This window comes from Lissotriton vulgaris, chromosome 6 (genome assembly GCF_964263255.1).
Source record: "Lissotriton vulgaris chromosome 6, aLisVul1.2, whole genome shotgun sequence".
NCBI classification, from domain to species: Eukaryota; Metazoa; Chordata; class Amphibia; order Caudata; family Salamandridae; genus Lissotriton; species Lissotriton vulgaris.
The window spans coordinates 488,216,294-488,235,972 of record NC_141694.1 but is presented as its reverse complement, the minus strand read 5'-3'; the positions used below and the strand labels follow the sequence as shown (position 1 = coordinate 488,235,972).

General features: G+C 48.7%; 1 protein-coding gene across 1 annotated transcript in view; it reads left to right on the top strand.

The window, feature by feature from the left end:
- Window positions 1-19,679, top strand: part of LOC147707477 (uncharacterized) — a 62,851-nt gene that overhangs the window by 986 nt on the left and 42,186 nt on the right. The window lies entirely within an intron of this gene.

Sequence of the window (19,679 nt, the reverse complement as noted above, 5' to 3'; positions counted from 1 at the left end):
TCCTCTCTTCCTACTGGGGCGCGCAACCCTTTTTAAAATGATGTCTCTGCCTCGTTTTCTTTACGCCCTTCAGAATACATTATATATAGTGCCGGCTAGTTATTTTCGAGAGGTGGAAGGGTTGCAGCGTAGTCTGCTATGGGAGGGTAGACCCCGTATTGCATTAGCTAAATTGACGCTTCCATGGTATGACGGCGGTGTTGCCCTCCCTGATATTAAGCGTTACTACTGGGTCTCTCAGCTGGCGGCAATTCATCAGGGTACTTATGGGCTAGTTTCAGATCCTGGTTATGCGATGGATAGGTGGCTTCTCCCTGGAGGCAATTATGATAGGGCGTTGTATGCTAGGTCAGCGAAGGGGTGCTTGACGGGACTGACTAAACATGCAGTGCGGATTTGGCACGACACCACTAGCTCCTTGGGATGGAGGGACCAATAGACACTGGCCACCCCACTGTTTGACTCAGAAAAGTTGGGCAAGCTTTGGAACACGAAAGGCTTTGATAAGTGGGACCTGATCGGGATCTCAACCATTGGCGATATTTGAGTTAAGGGGAGGATTAAAACGTTTGAAGAATTGCAGGCTGAATTTGAGTTGAGGAGGACTGAGTATTTTCGCTATGTGCAGGTCAGACATGCATTGAAGGTGGCTCTGCCTGCGGAAGCGAATCTACCCGAGGCCTCACCCCTAGAAGACAGAATATTAGATGGTCATATGCCAGAGAAGACTATTTCCCTGATTTATAAAAATTTGATTAATCACAGAGCAGATCTCCTTGTTGAACTGAGGAATAAATGGACGCGAGATGGAATTGAATTAGATGATGAGGACTGGCAATCGGCTCTGTCCTCTCCGAAGGAAGTCGCGATCCCAGTACGATTGAGGCTTGTTCAGTTGAAAATACTGCACAGGGTTTCTGTCACAGGGCCTGTCTAGTTCGGATGGGACTATCTGGCACTGGCTTGTGCAGACAGGGGTGTGGTCTTGAAGGTACATATCCTCTGGGAATATCGATGTATATTCTAGTATTGGAGTGCAATACATGATACTATGCAAGAGGTCTTGGGGTGGCGGTGTTGCTAGAGGTGAGAAGATGCCTCCTTAATGTTTGGGAGCCTACTGATCCTAACTCAGCGCGCACTAAATGGGCAACACTGGGTGATATGATAGCGAAAAGGAACATGGCACAGCAGTGGGGATCCGAGCGGCCACCCACCCTTGAGGGATGGAAAAGAGACTATGGATTGTTGTATGTTCCGGGAGAAGACTGTTTATGTGGCGAGGGGCCGACCTCGTAAGTGGGCATCAGTGTGGTGGTTGTGGAACCGTTACAGGGGGGAGATTTGTGTGCCACCTGTAGGCTCTATCTTTGATACTCCCTCATCCCCGTGATTTCTTAATGCATCTGTTACCTGTTCCCCCCCCCCCCTCTTTCTTTGGTAAGATGTAACGTTATGTGGGAGAGTGTCTCCTCTGTACTATGCCTTTATTCTTTTATGCCTTGTTTCAATAAAAAGAAATGGGAAAAAAAGTGTAATGGTTATCTATTGTAATTTTAAATAGTAAGGATTCCAAAATTGATTCATTATTTTGGGGACTAAACGTCCCTTTCCACTTGCTTCTAAAAATTACAGCCAATCCCCCACTCCTTTTTCCCACCCGATCTTGCCTGAACATAGTAAACCCAGCAGGAACAGCCATTGCTAGGTCTGGATCTGAGGCGGAGGCTTCCCCCCCATGTTTCCACAATAAAGGCAAGGTCCACAGCGTGTGTCTCCACAAACATAGCAAACTCTAGTGCATGCTTGCAGCGAGAGCATGCATGAATCAATGTACACATTACTGTCTTCCTCCAACACAGCCTGTTTGGGCCAAAATTAGAGCTAGATGACACCAATTGCACTTTAGAGGGGTGAATATAAAAACAGCAATCAGGGCACTGAAACAGTGCCGCAGCTGAAAAACTAGTAGGACTGAACTTCCTACAACACTTACCACCAGTGTTGTAGCCTCGTAATTGATCCAGAGTATAACTCGGCCCTGTAACAAGATGAGAGCTAAAACTGGCAGCATCCCTGCCACTAGGCACGGGCCGGGAGCGGACGAGTGCAGACAGTCTTGGTTTTGGCGCGGGCGCTTAGCGGCCATGCTTTTATCTACGTCACTGCTAAACATGTAGAGCGGCAACCCGCCCTGATTTACTTCCTTGAAAGCAGGCAGAAGTGCAACTGTGCAAAACCTTCCCTGTCACCCCCCTGGGATGTGCAGAATCTTCTGGTAAGGTAAGTGCAAATAAATCAAGTTTTAAAAAAACTATCCAAATTCATACAGTCAAATTCAACACAGTAACAGTTTAAGATGGCAGTGAGTTAAAAAAAAACACGATCCTTCGGTCAGTTTAAAAAGAGCTACACGGACAGAATGTCCTGCTGGCTTAATTCTCTGAGAGCAATCACTATGCGAGCTTAGGGGCCATGCTTTTATGTTTGTCACCATTAAACATCTAGAGCGGCAACCTGCCCTGATGTACTTCCTGAAAGCAGGCGGAAGTGCAACTGCGCAAAACCTTACCCGTCACCCTCCCAGAGATGTGCAGATTCTTCTGTTAAGGTAAGTGCAATTAAATCAATTTTTTTAAAAAACAATCCAAATTCATACAGTCAAATTCAACACAATAACAGTTTTAAATGGCAGTGAGTTTAAAAACACGGGGGCATATTACCAAGCAATAGCGATAATTATCGCTATTGCTTGGTTAGAGACAAAAATTTACCGCAGAGCTGCGGCAATTTTTACCGCAAATAAACCTTGGTATTACCAAGGTTTATCGCAAATGCGATAAAAATCGCCGCAAATGAATGAATATCGCTGAAAAGTCAGCGATATTCATGCATTACCGAGCTAATGCTCTTAGCCATGCTATCCACCTCCCATTGGATAACATGGCTAAGAACTGCTCAGGGCCGGTGTTAGCTTTTGGAGATATTCGCGCTTAGCGCGAATATCTCCAAAAGTTGGTAATAGGAGATAGCGATGTTAGTGACTGTTTCCAGTTGCTAACATCTTGGCACGCCCACTTTGCATGTCATTAGTGATAAATATCACTGACATGCAAAGTGGGGCCCAAGATGGTCGCTATCTCCTATAAGCTGTTGCTAACTGGTGTTAGCGACAGCTAGGTAATAGGGAGATCATTTTATCTCCGCTTTCTTGGCTTTTAAAGCCAAAAAAGCGGAGATAAACCCCCTTGATAATTTGCCCCACGATCCTTCGGTAAGTTTAAAAAGAGCTACACGGACAGAGTGTCCTGCTGGCTTACTTATCTGAGAACAAACTAACGGTCTGACATTTACAACAAATCAGTGCTTTCTACACCACAAACATATCCAGGGATCTTAGGCTACTCTTGAGCCCCATAACCAAGCAAAATAAACCTCTTGCACCGTATCTGGTCCGAAAACCACATTCACTTAAATATCATTCCAACTCCGCAAGACATCGCTCAATCAACACTCTCCACAATATACCGCAAAACCCATCCCTATTCATACTCACTTCTACACTCGTTGCTGTTCTGCTGCACAATCAATCTCCGTTGTTCTCCGTTCTTGATCATTGGGCTCTATTTTGGGGCTTTATGTGTCTAAATATTTTCTAGAGTTTTCTAGATTATCCCCTCACTTCAAGAGACAACCATCCTACACTGCTACCAACTGAAAGGAGCCAGGTTCCACGTTCTAGATTTACTCTGGAATCCCTGGCCAATGTCTCTTTTTATCTGCTTGAAAGTGAGGAGGGTAAGAAAAGTCATTAGCAAACTAACACATTCCAGTTCCAATGAACAATGACTCTGAAAGATCACAGACTCCCGATCCAAGGTTAGTAGGTATATTACAAAGTCAAGAACAGTTGAACAGATAAACACATCAAGACGAAGGTGTAAAAGTACATTGTAACTAATACAAAGCCAAACCTACGAGTGAAATGAAGACGGTGCAGCATACACAAGAAAACGAATTCCAGTATCACGACACAGAATATAACAGCTGCGATGGCAAGAGTCCCCTTCATCGGAGGCTTGTAGGTAAAAAGCATTTAATCTGTCCCTACACTACTACTAACCTGACATCCCTACTTAGCATTCGCCAAGGCAAGGTCTGAAAAGTTGTCAGCTTGCGAAGGCTTCCTAAGAAGACCATTCACATTAAATAGGTAAAGTAGCATAAAGCTACAGATTTATTTATTTATTTATTTAATGGTTTTATAAAGCGCGTAGTAACTCAAAGAGCATCCCAGCGCTGACCTGCTTCTCCAAGGGTTTCAGCCGTCTGATAAAATTATATCTGCGGGAAAAGGAGGGTCTTTAAGGTTTTTCTGAACTGGAGGTAGTTCGGTTCTGTCCTGAGTCTTCGTGGTAGATGGTTCCAACATTTGGCCGTGTGAACCGAGAAGCGACGGCCACCGGTCTTGGCTTTTCTGACTCTAGGGACTACGATAAGATTTTCTACGTTAGACCGGAGGTCTCTCTCCGCTTTGTATGGGATTAGGAGTTCTTTAAGAAGGGGGGGGCCGTTATTGTTGAGGGTTTTATGGGCCAGACAAAGGGCCTTGAAGACGACCCTTTCTCTGACTGGGAGCCAGTGGAGGGATTTAAGAGCCGGCCTGGCGGAGGATCTTCCTGGTGTGCCCGTGAGAAGGCGGGCGGCGGCGTTTTGGACTTTCTGCAGCGAGTTCAAGGTGGCTTCAGGGGCTCCCAAGTAGATGGCATTACAGTAGTCTAATCTTGCCAGGATTAGACCCTGAATGAGGAGCCTCCTTGCAGTATCGGGGAGCAGGGGAAAGATCTTCCTGCAGGCTCTGAGTAGCCCAAAACATGTCCCTGCCGTTCTTTTAGCCTGAGTTTTAAAGCTCAAGTCCTTCTCGATCCACACACCAAGGCTCTTGACCTCTTCCTTGGGTGCGGGAGGGTCACCTAGGCAACTAGGCCAAAGGTGAGGTGGCAGAGAGGGCCCCTTGTGGCCCATCAAGAGGATCTCAGTCTTGGACCCATTCAGTTTCAGTGAGGAGAGATTCATCCATCGGTGGACTTCGGAGAGGCAGCTGTGGAGATCGGATGGGGCGTGATGGGGGTGTGAAAGGGTTACGACCAGCTGAGTGTCGTCGGCGTAGTTAATAACTGACACGCCGAACGAGCTGACCCTCTTCTCCAGTGGGGCCATGTACACGTTGAATAACGTGGGGCTCAAGGATGAGCCCTGCGGTACTCCACACCGGAGGGGGATGGTGGATGAGCAGCTGTCGTTTTCCCGCACCTGGAAGGAGCGTCCTGATAAGAAGGATTCTAGCCATTTCAAGGCCATACCCTTTAGTCCGATCTCTCCCAGTCGGTGGATTAGGGTGGGATGGTCTACAGTGTCGAAGGCCGCACTGAGATCTAGGAGGATCACTGCCACTGATCCTCCTGTGTCCAGGATGCTTCTGGCCTTCTCCACCGCTGCCAGGAGGGCGATGTCCGTGCCCTGACCTGGACGGAACCCTGTCTGGGAGACCGCTAAGAGGTTGTTGCTTTCTAGGTAAAGCGATAATTGCTTGTTTACCAGCTTCTCTGCGATCTTGCTGTTTCCAGGGAGAAGGGATATGGGCCTATAGTTGGCGAAGTCCTGCGGGTCTAAGGAGGGTTTTTTCAATAGACCTTTGACTGCTGCCGCTTTCCAGCTGGGGGGGGACTATGCCCTCCGAGAGGGAGGAGTTGATCAGGGCCGTGAGGGGAGGGATGATGGTACTCGACACTTTTTTTAGGAAGCGGAGGGGTGCAGGGTCGAGGGGGGAGCCGCTTTTGATTGAGGCCAGCGTTGCTCCTACTTCTTCCGTTGTTACGGGGCCAAAAGCGTCCAGGGAGGGTTGGGGGAGGGCTGGCAGCATAGGAGGATCGGTGGTGATGGTGGTGAGATCCTGCTGTGTGTGGGCCTGTTCGGGGGGGGGTATGGTAAGAAGAATTTTTTGAATCTTCTCGTCAAAGAAGGTGGCTAATTTGTTACATTTAATTTCAGCTTCTTTGGGATCGAGGGGTTTGAGTGGGGGATCAGGGGCGTGGAGGAGTTCTTTAAGAACTGAATAGGTTTCATGGGCCGAGCAGGCAGCGTTTTTAATTCTGTTCTCGTAGAAGCTAGTTTTGATGTTGCGGAGCTCTTTTTTGTAGGATTTTATAGAGGTGCGGAATGATTCTTTTTGTTCCTCGGTTTTTTCCTTCCTCCAGATACGTTCATTCCTTTTGCAAGCCTTACGCAGCAGGTTGAGTTCCGGGGTATACCAGGGTGAGGGATTGACTCTCTTGGTGTGTCTCAGAGAGTGGGTTTTAGGCAGAATGGCGTCGAGCGATTGGGTAATCCAGGTACTGAATTCTTTGTCCCCTACTAAGGTGTCGTGGGGGGAGTGGGGAACGTTTTCTCTGAGTTTGGCTGCCCAGACGTCTGGTTCCAGTTTCTGCCATCGTCTGGTATACGTTCTGGTTTTTGGGGGTGGAGGGGGCGTAGTGATGATGTCCCATACTAGGGGGACCAAAAAGTGGTCCGTCCAGGGAAGGGGGATATGGTCAAGGGTTCTCAGGTTGGGGATGTTGGAGAGAATAGGATCAAGTAGTTGCCCTCTTTCATGAGTGGCCTGTGGATTTTTAAGGTCAAGGCCCATTGAGGTGAAATCCTGGAGTAGTTCACTGGCCTGCTTGTCATCCGGGTCCAAGAAATGTACATTTAGGTCTCCTAGTAGTAGGTAGTTAGTAGTGGACGTGCATTTGATGGAGGTCTGGTCAATAATTTTGTTCGGAAAGTCTCCTAGATTGCCTGGCGGACGATATTCCAGCGTTCCTGACAACGAAGTGACAGGGGAGATTTGTATTGTATAGTGGCAGCTTTCGTATCCCTTGATGTTGCCATCGGATGTTCTACAGGTGAGGGTGTCTTTAAGAATTATCGCTAGTCCACCTCCCCTTCCCTCTGGTCTGTTCAGTGAGCACATGACGTACCCGGGGGGGAGTGCTAGAACGATGTCTGGGCCACTGCTGGGGGTAAGCCAGGTTTCTGTTAAAAACAGAATGTCTAAGGCATTGTTTGTGATTAAGAGGTTCACTTCGTGTGAGTGTTTCACGAGCGACCTGCAGTTAAGTAGGCCTAGGTGCAAGCCCTTGGGTGCCGTGTTCTGATTGGCGGGATCGCAGCGGTCACAACCGGAGAATTGGGTGTCTCCAATCAAGAAGCGCGAGCAGGAGGGGTGTTTGTTGGGGTTTAAGGCTAATAAGTCCGCGCGAGTGTAGGTCTGGTCGTTACGGGCTGCAGAGGGCAGAGTGGCTGGGCCTAGGGCCGGCTGGGCCCGGACGGGCCCAGACGGGCTTGCCTTTGGCGCGCCTTCGGCGCGCTGACGGCGCGCCCGCTGCGCCCGTCCGCTGCGCGTCCAGTGATTGCACATCCTTATGAGATGGGAAAGGGGGCGGGTGGGCGTGGCCTAGGGTAGGCGTGGCCTCGAATCCTCGCCGTCAATGGCGGCAAAATTGTTTGTTTTGGATTAGTTCGTTGCAGCGAAGGGGTCGCTGTTTAGGCGTTTCTCAAGCCCGCTATGGTGGTGCCAGATGGGTGAGTGCGCTTTAAAAAGCAAAATATTTAGCAGTTAGTGACACAAGAGAAAAATACAGTTTTTTAAAAATTCAGTGGTCTCCCGGCTTCCGCCTCAGGAGTTGCAGGGTTCTGAATTGTTTACGCTGTCAGCAGCGTTTTATACTGTGAAGGGCGGGTGGGCGTGGCCTAGGGTAGGCGTGGCCTCGAATCCTCGCCGTCAATGGCGGCAAAATTGTTTGTTTTGGATTAGTTTGTTGCAGCGAAGGGGTCGCTGTTTAGGCGTTTCTCAAGCCCGCTATGGTGGTGCCAGATGGGTGAGTGCGCTTTAAAATGCAAAATATTTAGCAGTTAGTGACACAAGAGAAAAATACAGTTTTTAAAAATTCAGTGGTCTCCCGGCTTCCGCCTCAGGAGTTGCAGGGTTCTAAGATGCTCTCCTTCTTATAGCAAAGCAGAAGTCCCCAGACTCTGTCCCTAACTGTAATAGAAGAACAGTGGATCTCGTCTCAGAATGCCCCTTGGCACCAACCCATCCAAGCCAGCCATCTACTTGTAGGTAACTTTTCTTGCGGCAGCAATGCTCCAGGCCTTGGCTCAATGGCCTTGATTCCCGGGCTCTCTCCGGTGAGAAAGAACACTGTCCCACATTATCAACATCGCTGTTCAAATGTATCTTTTTCTCCCTAAGCCTAACTCCTAAAACAAAGACATTATTCTAACGAAGAAGGATGACTTCCTCCACCTGCAACAGAAACGTGAGAAAGAAAAATTCTGCATACACATGAATTTTACTAGCAAATCTTAACGTGAGCGGGACCAGAGAGAAATACATGTTAGGCCTACAGAATTCTGCCAACAAAAGAAACAGTACATTTATCTCACAAGGCACATGCATAAGTGGACATCATTACTGTGTACAATTAAATCAATGCATTACATAAACATTCTAATCATAGACATTTTTGTTAATCACCTATATATTACAACAAAGTAACGTTTTCGTCTAGTCACATATAATTTCAAAGTTGACTTCCTCATCTTTACACTGAATACCTCTAGCACTTCACTTTTCACGTTATTACAGTACATGATCTAATGACACAATGTTATCCCAATAAAAGATTATGTGCAGGCGCTGACTACCCATGAATATAATGCACCTCTACAAATGACAGAGCAAATTGCGCTCTATCATATATGTAGCAGTGCAAGTCACCCAATACCTCAAATACATTAACCTTCTGTACGAATTCCAATCCAGCTTCAATCAAAGGTGCAGCACCTAAATAGCTCAGCTCCAGGTAGCTGATGATGCTCTCTGTGTCCTGGACTCTAGCTGCTCCTGGGTCCTGCCTCCTGATCCTTCTTGATCTATCTTTATAGTCAAAGGGGTAACCCTGTGTTCCTCAGAACCTGATATATTCTACAATGTGTTCTGTTGGGGGAAGACAATTGCTTCGACAGACTCACAATTAACTGACAAACATCACTTCTCATTCAGTCTAGATCTGGACACACCACAAAAATAATTCAAATCATCATATGTATATTTAATTTGGTAAGTGAGGCTGTCGTACATAACATGAACAATCTACATCAATTATCAGTGACTAATGTAACATATAGTGTAATACAATATTGTGGCAATAATAAACTGACAAACATTACATCAATCCATAAATAACACAATTATAAAAGATCTTCATCCAAGTTTATTTAAAAGAGTTCAACAATAACCCACTATGTCAATTAATCAATCAATCAAACAAATTTGTAGAGCGATCTACTCACCCGCTAGGGTCTCAAGGGCTGTCTCAAGGTGCTGGGAGGGGGTAGTCTCTACTGCTCGAACAGCCAGGTCTTGAGTTGTTTCCTGAAGGAGGGGTGGTCCTGGGCCAGCCGTAGGTGGGTGGGGAGGGAGTTCCATGTCTTGGCCGCCAGGTAGGAGAAGGATTTTCCTCCGGCGGTGGTTTCGCGAATCGTGGGACGGAGACGAGGGCGAGGCTCGCCGATCGGAGCTTGCGGGTGGGTGTGTAGAATGTAAGGCGGTTCTTGAGGTATTTGGGGCCCATGTCGTGGAGAGCCTTGTGTGCGTGGGTGAGGAGTCTGAACGTGATCCTCTTGCTGACGGGGAGCCAGTGCAGGTCTCTCAGATGGGCAGAGATGTGGCTGTGATGGGGGATGTCCAGGATGAGTCGTGCCGAGGCGTTCTGTATGCGCTGGAGTCTTTTCTGTAGTTTGGCTGTGGTTCCAGCATAGAGGATGTTCCCGTAGTCCAGACGGCTGGTGACGAGGGCCTGGGTGACCATCTTACTGGTTTCGGTGGGGATCCACCGGAAGATCTTTCGGAGCATGCGCAGGGTGTTGAAGCAGGATGACGAGACGGCGTTGACTTGCTTGGTCATTGTGAGGGAGGAGTCCAGGATGAAGCCCAGGTTGCGTGCGTGGTCCGTTGGCTTGGGGGCGGTGCCCAGGGCCGGGGGCCACCAGGAGTCGTCCCAGGCGGAGGGGGATGGTCCCAGCATGAGGACTTCCGTCTTGTCTGAGTTCAGTTTCAGACGGCTGAGTTTCATCCATTCCGCGACGTCTTTCATTCCTTCCTGGAGGCTGGTTCTGGCGGTGGTGGGGTCGTTGATGAGGGAGAGGATCAGCTGGGTGTTGTCTGCGTAGGAGATGATGTTGAGGTTGTGTTGGCGTGCGATGGCTGCGAGGGGGCTCATGTAGACGTTGAAGAGGGTGGGGCTGAGCGAGGATCCTTGCGGAACGCCGCAGATGACTTCGGTGGCCGCGGATCGGAACGGGGGGAGGGGGACTCTCTGGGTTCTTCCGGCAAGGAACGAGATGATCCACTCCAAGGCCGATCCTTGGATTCCGGTGTTGCTGAGGCGATGTATCAGGGTGCGGTGGCAAACGGTGTCGAAGGCTGCTGAGAGGTCCAGGAGGATGAGGGCAGCTGTTTCCCCGTTGTCGAGCAGGGACCTGATGCCGTCGGTAGCTGCGGTCTCGGTGCTGTGGTTGGCTTGGAAGCCGGACTGCGAGGGGCCAAGGGATCCGTTTGTCTCGAGGAAGGCGGAGAGTTGTTTGTTGACGGTCTTCTCGATGACTTTGGCAGTAAAAAGGAGGAGCGAGATGGGTCGGAAATTCATGAGGTCCGTGCGGTCTGCAGTGGGTTTCTTTAGGAGGGCGCTCAGCTCGGCATGTTTCCAGCTCTCTGGGAAGGTGGCGGATGTGAAGGAGCTGTTAATGGTGTCCCGGAGTTGGGGTGCGATGATGGAGTCAGCTTTATTAAAGATGTGGTGTGGACAGGGGTTGGTTGGGGAGCCGGAGTGGATGGTGTTCATCATGCGAGTGGTGTCTTCGGTGCTGACCAGGGTCCAGGTGCAGAGGGTGGTGGTGGGGGGCGTTGGTTCGGTGGTTGGGTGCGTGGTCTGTGCGCTGAAGCAGTTGTGTATGTCGGCGATCTTGCGGTGGAAGAATGAGGCGAGTGAGTCGCAGAGGTCTTGCGAGGGTGTGATGTCGTTGTTGCAGGCGCTGGGGTTGGAGAGCTCTTTAACGATGCTGAATAGTTTTTTGCTGTTGTGGGTGTTGTTGTCCAGTCGTTCTCTGAATGTTGTCCTTTTGGTGGTGCGGATCAGCTGGTGGTGTTTGCGGGTGGCTATGTCATTGGATTAAGGTTACAGTGACTCAGGACATGAGCAAATAATGCGTCAGTTTTGAACCTGGTGACTGTGGTAATGAAAAGCCATCATGTAGGGTCTTCCTCAGGACAAGTAAAAACATGCAGAGACAGCGAAGTCGTAGATGGAGTCCAGAACAAGATACATATCAAAATATAAGTCGTGCCAATTTCATCTCAGACATCCAATCTCTATCATATCATTACAACTCAATATATGAGCATATGGCTCACAACTCCTTCAACAATTACAGCCAGAGACAAAGACAAAAGATTTTCTGCCACATGCATCAAGCTAAGCAATTGCAATTCCTTAATAGCGACTATAAAGGAATCGCTTCTGAGGAATCGCAATAGCCTGTGCATGTAGGCTTTGCTAAAAAAAATAGCAATACACAATTACTTGCTAGTGAGTACTGGCCCTTCACACAAATACCTTCTTTTCAAAAAAATCTAAAAAACAGAGGCTGGTGGCACATGTAAAAATCCAGGAAAATATATAATTTTCCTTTTTGACATGTCATCCAGAAATGTTCTGGAGGGTTTCTAGAGCTCGTTACATCGCCTCCTCCCACACACATACTTACGTGCCATAGGCCTTGGGGAAATGCCCCCATATCGATGTATGATTGAGGTGCAAGGTGCGGGCATGTCACGCCGTGGGGTGGGACCCTCAGATCCTGAAGCGTGCTGTGCGAGGATTACGCCGTGGATGTTCTACACAGGTTGCTTGACACTTCTCTCAAAAGAATGATCAAGTAACACCTTAAAGCATGGTATGAGTCCAATTTAGAATTATCCTAAGAGTTACGCAAATGTTTAATGTATTGTCATATGTCCCCCTTTGTCCTTGTTCATACAGGCTTTAATTCAGGCAGGCAATGGTTGTCCTGATGATGATCCATTATCTTTGACTGGATCGAAACGCCGTCGACATGATATGTGGGCCTAACACTAGTTCACTATTATGTGCCTAAAACATTCTGTTTCCCACATATGTGAAGCAAACATATTGTAAATACTGCCTTTTGCTCCGTTTTTCCTCACATGCCTGAAATACCCTTTGTGTATGTATTGTCTTAATGTACGTGTAGCACTGTGGATGCAGGACTGTGTCCCACTGTTTCATTGTTTTCTCCCAAATTAATTTATTTAACTATTGAATACATTTGTCCGGCTGGACTTATTTGGTTATTATAGTGCATATTGTGGCCTATAATTACTATGGTTGCTAACTTCCTTGTCAAGGACCTTTGTTTCTTTAGTAACTGATACCCCAGGTCCTGGCTTACCTAGTGGGTTCCCTTGTCCTTTAAAATAGTGCGAGGATTACAGCTCCAGTCCGGATTTTCTCACCTGCCCCTCGACTACAGCCTGCAGACACAGGTTCAAATGATCATCTCATTTTAGAGTGACCTGGAAGCTTAAAAGGGGGAACTTCCAGACAAAAAACCACGGCATCAGACAGCTGGTCGATGGGCCAAGTTGGGTGACAAGTGGGTTCCTGACCTTGTTGAAGTAAGTCTTGCATGGAGTGTTTTTGAGGATTTTTAGAATGTAGGTCCTTCAAGAGGCAGTGAAACAGGATATTTTGGTATCCTTGTAAATCGTTCCTATTACAAAAGAGGATGGGGCGTGGTTTTATCTTTTAAGTGTATCTGAAGTGTTGTTGTGCTTGTAGGAGAGTAGGGTCTGCTATCCTATGGTCACCCCAAATTTCTGCTTTTTGCTTCACTGGTTTCTGACTTAATGTGGCTGTGGGCCTGCTAATCAGACCCACAGCCTGCTGTTCTCTCTCTAAATTACTGCCAATGCACTCTAGGTGCATTACGAATTGGATACTGGTTCACCTTATTGGCCCCTGTAACAGTGTACCCTAGGTACCCAGGGCATAGGTGTTTCCAAGGCCTACCAGGGGCTGCAGCATGTATTGTGCCACCCCTGGCCTGGCCTCCATATTTGACACAACTGGCTGATCACTCAGCTGGAGCAAGTCGGTGTAACCACCTCTTGCTAAGGTACAGTATGCCTGTGCCTAACCCTAAACTGGACACATATGTTCCTATCAGCCACTCCCATGGAAGGCCTCATCAATCCTGGAGGCAGAGTGCTTGGAAATATGTGAGATGGTGCTCTAGCATGAGCTGAGCCTGTCTGCAGCTGTCGGGAACCACTCCCTAAGCTGTTCCGGGATATTGCCATACCATATACTCTTAAGTGCATTATAATCCTCGCGGTTATATGCTATCTTTGGTTTGGCCTTATCAAAACATGTCGAGTAAGGTGTCATACGAATTGGAATACTATCCCCTCGACAGTTCTGTCGACGGGGATAGCATTCCACCCTTCTAGAGGGACACGACATGTGTGTAGCCTTAACCCCGGTTAAAGTTAACCAGAGCCTCAGCATCACAAAATGGATGCTGCCACCACAGACACGAGTCTGACCTCCTGCTGCTGGGAGTCCTTCCAGCGAGGGAGGCTTGGACAAAGGGTTTCCTGCCTTGGGAGGTGCGAGCACCACCCCAGACAGGGTTTTGTGTATTGGGTAGGAAAGGGCTGAATAGAATCAGACATGCCCGGGGCACACAAGGTGTCCCCGTGCATAAGCCAGTCCAAACCGGTCCTGGGACTTTCCAGACCCAGGCCTGGCGAGGAGCTGGACAAAGGAAAGGGGGTGTAACCACCCCCCTTCCTGGTTCCTCCCAGAGGAGGGACCTAGTAGGTGATCCACCCCTCAGATTGGGAATAAGAGTGGGAGCAGTGCCATTGCACAGCAGATCATCCTGAATCAACTTTAAACAAAGAAGAAGACTGGACTTCGACATTCTGCTGCTCAGAAGACTGAAGAGAATCTCCCTTGTGGCCTAGGAGTGGCCACCCTGTGAATACAGGTACCAACCAGCGAATCGACGTCTGCTTTGCCGCCGCCTCCCGCCGGAGCCCGAGCCCAGAGCCTGACAAGACCCAGACTCCCAGACTTCTCAGAGCCCGATCCACAGTCCCTGCAAAGAAGGGACCCCTGGAGGCACCGAGAGACGTGGGGCCGGACATCTTGAAAGACACCCGAAGAGCTGACTGCGCAGCACCCGAGGCATCCTCGATGTTGTGCTTTGGGCCCTGAGAACCCCCACCACCGAGCAGCCCTTGCACCGAAGAAGAGCCCTCCAGCATCTCCACGATCTGCGTGGGGCCCTTTTGCATTGTGCCACTTGACGCACCATCCCGGCCACTAGCCACGTGGTCAGCGGCCATCTTGGCGACGAAACTGACAAACTACACTACGGGTCTGGTTGCTCCAGACTTGCCCAAGCTCCTGTGAAAAGGAGCACTCGCTCTGACCTTGCTGGTCCGAGTGTTAAGCATCTTTTGATTCCTACGTGGCTTGCATTAGCCAAGGCCTGTTTGCTCCGATCAAGTTGCCGACACCGCCAACAGCAAGAAGCCTGCGTGGGACAGCTCGTGACCCACTCCTGGATGTCCTCGACCCCCGGTGTCTACGTGGCTGCAGAGAGAAGCTACACCTCAACGCCTGTTTGCACCCGACATCGCCTGGTTCCAATCTGGTTCCACGTTAGTCACTGGCTAGTGACTTTGAACATTGTCCCCTCTGCTTTCAGGTCTTCACATCTTCAGATCCACCCTTGGATCCACCGGAACTCTTCACATCGAGCCGCCTGCAGCATCTTCAGCTCCAAGCACCATCGACCAGCGTGACGAAATCCAACACTACTTCGACCCTGTGCACCCGCTTCCTGTGGGTGAGGTAACTCAGCTCCGCCGGTGTTCCTACACTGGTACACATCTCAAGGGCCTGTGTCTTAAGTTTCAGCGTTCTAGGTCACTCGGAAGGTTCCGAACTATCTAACTTTGTACTTTTACGCACCATAGACTTTACATTGGAAAGTGCGTGCACTTTAGACACTGCACCCGAGTCCCGCGGGCCTTTCCCGACTTAATCACTGCTAGTCTCGAATAGCTCCAGCGATTCCCAAGGCCCTAGGCCTGTTTCCGTTCTGATTGGTATCTCTTATACCACTTTCTTAGTATATGGTTTAGGTGGCCCCTAGGGCTCATCCATATTGTGCAACTTTTGTGTATTTTAAACTGTCTTGTGATTTAACGCTTGTGCTTCTGTGCTCATAAAGAGTCCAGGGGATTTTATAGTTAATAAATCAATATATATTTTCAATATATATCTGTGTGGTGTCCTTTCATTTGGTATTCAAGGGGGTTGTGTATGGTAATACAGCTGGCTTCACATGCCTTTCAGAGTTTAGCCTAAGACTGCTTTGTCCACGTTACCACTAGGATAACTGGTCTACAAGGTTGAATTACAACCAATCATCATAAGGGTTGCTTGGCATGGTACAAAGTGATCACTAAGAATTGGTGAGCATTATATACCAGGCCAACTTCTCACATTGGTGAGCAGCGGATTGGGATCTGAGCTTGCTGTTGTTTTACCATTACAATCTTTGAGATTATCATTTGAAAGATCATACAGGTACCTGCTAGGTACATATAAAACAAGACTAGTATACTTAAGTTCTACTGAACTTAGTTGTTGTAGAGCAAAGGGAGTAGCACACCCTGACTACAACTACTAGATAGGTTTAGTAGGTAAACACCAGTGTAGGTAGATTGCAACACATCCACCCACACTAGAGCAATGTCTGGAGCAGAGGGTTCCACTGGGAACATCCCTGTTAAGAGTGACCCTCCAAGGGCACCATCCAAATTTGCTATTTTCTCCTTTAAGGAACTAAGACAGCTTTGTGTCTTAAGGGGTCTGAAGACAGGGCCTTCCCCTACTACAGACCACCTAAGAGAGCTCTTAGACCAGTCTGAGACTCTAAAGCCCTCTAAGGCAGACCCCACTGGGAATGCTGATGGAGGCCATCCTTCAGAGGATGACACTGTAGACACCCCTGTCCCTATCATCCTGGTAGATGAGGAAGCCCCCATCACTGGAGCTCCTCAGGTAGATCCAGAGGAGGAAGAGGAAGAAGAGACAGAGGATGGGAGCAGTGAGTCAGATGATGACAGAAATAGTCAGGTGCTGGTCAGTAGACTGAACCAGGCTAACTTAAGCCTATTTGGGACTGAATCTGGTAACAACCCATTCAGACCCCCAGGTGGACTTGCCTAGGAGGAGAAGGACTCACTCAGGTGACTCTAACAACTCCCATGCTTCTAGAGGTTCTCATGGTCACTCCAGAAGGGAGATGACTAGCCCTCAGAGAAGGGAACATGAGGCCAAAATGAGAGAGGCTGAATTGAGGATCCAGAGACAAGAGTTAGAGGTTGCCCTGGCCCAAGAGAAACTTGCTAGAGCAAGACAGCCTAGAGAGAGTGGGGTAATAGAACCCACTGGTGGCAGCAATATCCACAAGGGTAAAGACAGGTCTTTTGATAACAGAAACCTGAGTAAGATTGTGCCCCCCTACAAAGCTGGGGATGATATCCATAAATGGATCACTGCAATGGAGAGAGCCTGCAGAGTACAACAGATCTCTCAGGAGCAGTGGGCAGCAATCTTGTGGCTCTCCTTTGAAGGTAGAGGCCGAGACAGACTCCTCACAGTTAGTGATGGGGATTCTAGAAACTACCTGGTCCTGAAGAGTGCTCTGATTGATGGGTTAGGCTTAACCACTGAACAGTACAGGTTAATGTTCAGAGATACCCAGAAGACACAGACTCAGGACTGGTCTGAATTTGTTGAGTGTGCCACTAAGGCTATGGAGGGATGGTTGCTGGGAAGCAAGGTTACAGACTATGAAGGATTGTATAATTTGCTGATGAGAGAACAAATTTTAAATAATTGTCAGAACCAGCAGTTGCATCAACATTTGGTTGACTCAGATTTGACCTCTCCCCAAGAATTGGGAAAGAGGGCAGATAAATGGGTAAGAACCAGAGTTAAGCAAAAGAACCAGAACCAGAACCAGGGTGGTGACCAGAAGAAAACAGACCAGAAGGGTGGGGAGCAGAAAGCTAAAGACCAGAAGTCTTCAACAGGGCCCCAAAATGATACAGAGGGTGGGTCCCAAACTTCCAAGAAGAAGAAGAAAGACGGTCAGAAGAAAACCTGGTGTAAAACTTGTAAAAACACCTCTCACTGGACAAGTGAGTGTAAAAAGGGTGGAGCCCCCAGCACTGCAGCCCCTAAGGCAACTGCACCCACTTGTACAGCTAGCAGTGCTGGTCCACAAACCAAGGGGGTAGTGGGTATCACCTTGGGAACTGAAGGAGATTCTGACCTAGTCAGAACCCTTACACAGGCTGTTCTGATTTGTGAAGGGGACATAGATTTGACCCCTGACATCAGTCCCAGTAACCTGGGCAAATACAGACAGACGCCTTTGATTAATAACAAAGTGGCTCAAGCTTACAGGGACACATGTGCCAGTGTCACAATGGTGACACCTAACTTTGTGGACCCTGGACAATACATGCCAGGTGATAATTACCTGGTGACCAATGCCAGCAATGTCACTACTACACATAGTGTGGCACTTGTTAACTTTTCCTGGGGAGGGGTAACTGGCCTAAAAAGAGTTGTGGTTAGTGCTGATCTCCCAGTTGAATGTTTGTTGGGCAATGACCTGGAGAACTCTCTATGGTCAGAAGTTGAGTACAGGACTCATGAAGAGATGTTAGGGATATCATCACATGTCCTTGCTGTGACCAGGTCACAGGCCAAAAAGTGCCTCTCTGAACCTCAGGTCTTGGATCCTGGAACAATGGACCAAGCACCTTCCAAGAAGAAGAACAGGAGGGTTAAGGCTGTGCCTTCCCAACTGCCTGCAAGTGAGGATCAAGCTTCACAGGAAGCTGGTCTTGAGACCCCTGAAGGAACTGTCTCTGAAGAACCTGAACCTGATCAGGTTGAGTTTCTGGGGACAGGGGGACCTTCTAGGGCAGACTTGGGGCAGGCTCAGTTAACCTGTCCTTCTCTTGAACCCCTCAGACAGCAGGCTGCTGCTGAGGCTGCTGGGAATGCTCAAGGTGCCCATAAAGTTTATTGGGATGAAGGACTCCTTTACACAGAGGGTAGAGACCCCAAGCCTGGTGCAACCAGGAGGTTGGTTATACCTCTGCAATTTAGGGGTTTCCTTCTCACCTTAGCCCATGATATTCCTTTAGCAGGACACTTCGGCCAGAATAAGACCTGGGACAGGCTTGTCCCTCACTTTCACTGGCCTCACATGTCTGAAGACACCAAGGAGTTTTGTCGCTCCTGTGAAACCTGCCAAGCCAGTGGTAAAGCAGGTGGAACCACAAAGGCCCCCCTAATACCACTACCTGTGGTGGGGGTTCCCTTTGAAAGAGTGGGGATTGATATTGTAGGTCCAATGGATCCCCCTACAGCATCTGGGCACAAATTCATACTGGTGGTGGTGGACCATGCCACCAGGTACCCAGAGGCAATTCCACTTAGGACCACAACAGCTCCTGTTGTGGCCAGGGCCTTACTTGGAGTTTTCTCCAGAGTGGGGTTTCCTAAGGAGGTAATATCTGATAGAGGTGCCAACTTCATGTCAGGATATTTGACAGCTATGTGGAAGGAGTGTGGTGTTAACTACAAGTTCACCACTCCTTATTATCCACAACGTAATGGGCTTGTTGAGAGATTTAACAAGACCCTAAAGGGCATGATCAAAGGATTACCTGAAAAGCTCAGGGGAAGATGGGACATCCTACTGCCCTGCCTTTTGTTTGCTTACAGAGAGGTCCCTCAAAAGGGGGTTGGCTTCAGCCCCTTTGAATTGTTGTTTGGGCACCCTGTAAGAGGACCCCTGTGTCTGGTGAAGGAAGGATGGGAGTTACCTCTCAAAAAGCCTAAACAAGACATAGTGGACTATGTACTTGGTCTCCGCTCCAGGATGGCAGAGTACATGGAAAAGGCATCCAAAAACCTTGAGGCTAGTCAAGAATTACAGAAAGCTTGGCATGACCAAAAGGCTGTCCTGGTTGAGTTTCAGCCTGGACAGAAGGTATGGGTGTTGGAGCCAGTGGCCCAAGCAGCACTCCAAGACAAATGGTCTGGACCCCATACAATTATGGAGAAGAAGGGAGAGGTCACCTACTTGGTGGACCTAGGAACTCCCAGGAGCCCCCACAGGGTGCTCCATGTCAACAGACTAAAGGCATATGTCAGCAGGGAAGACATGGGCTTGCTCATGGCTACAGATGAGGGACAGGAGGAAGAGAGTGACCCTCTCCCAGACCTGCTCACTCAGAACCCTGAGGATGGCTCAGTTGATGGTGTGGCCTTAGATGGCAGCCTCACTGAACATCAGCAAAATGACTGTAGACAAGTTCTACAGGCATACAGGCATATGTTCTCATTGATACCCAGTCAGACTAACTGGTGTACCCATGTGGTGGA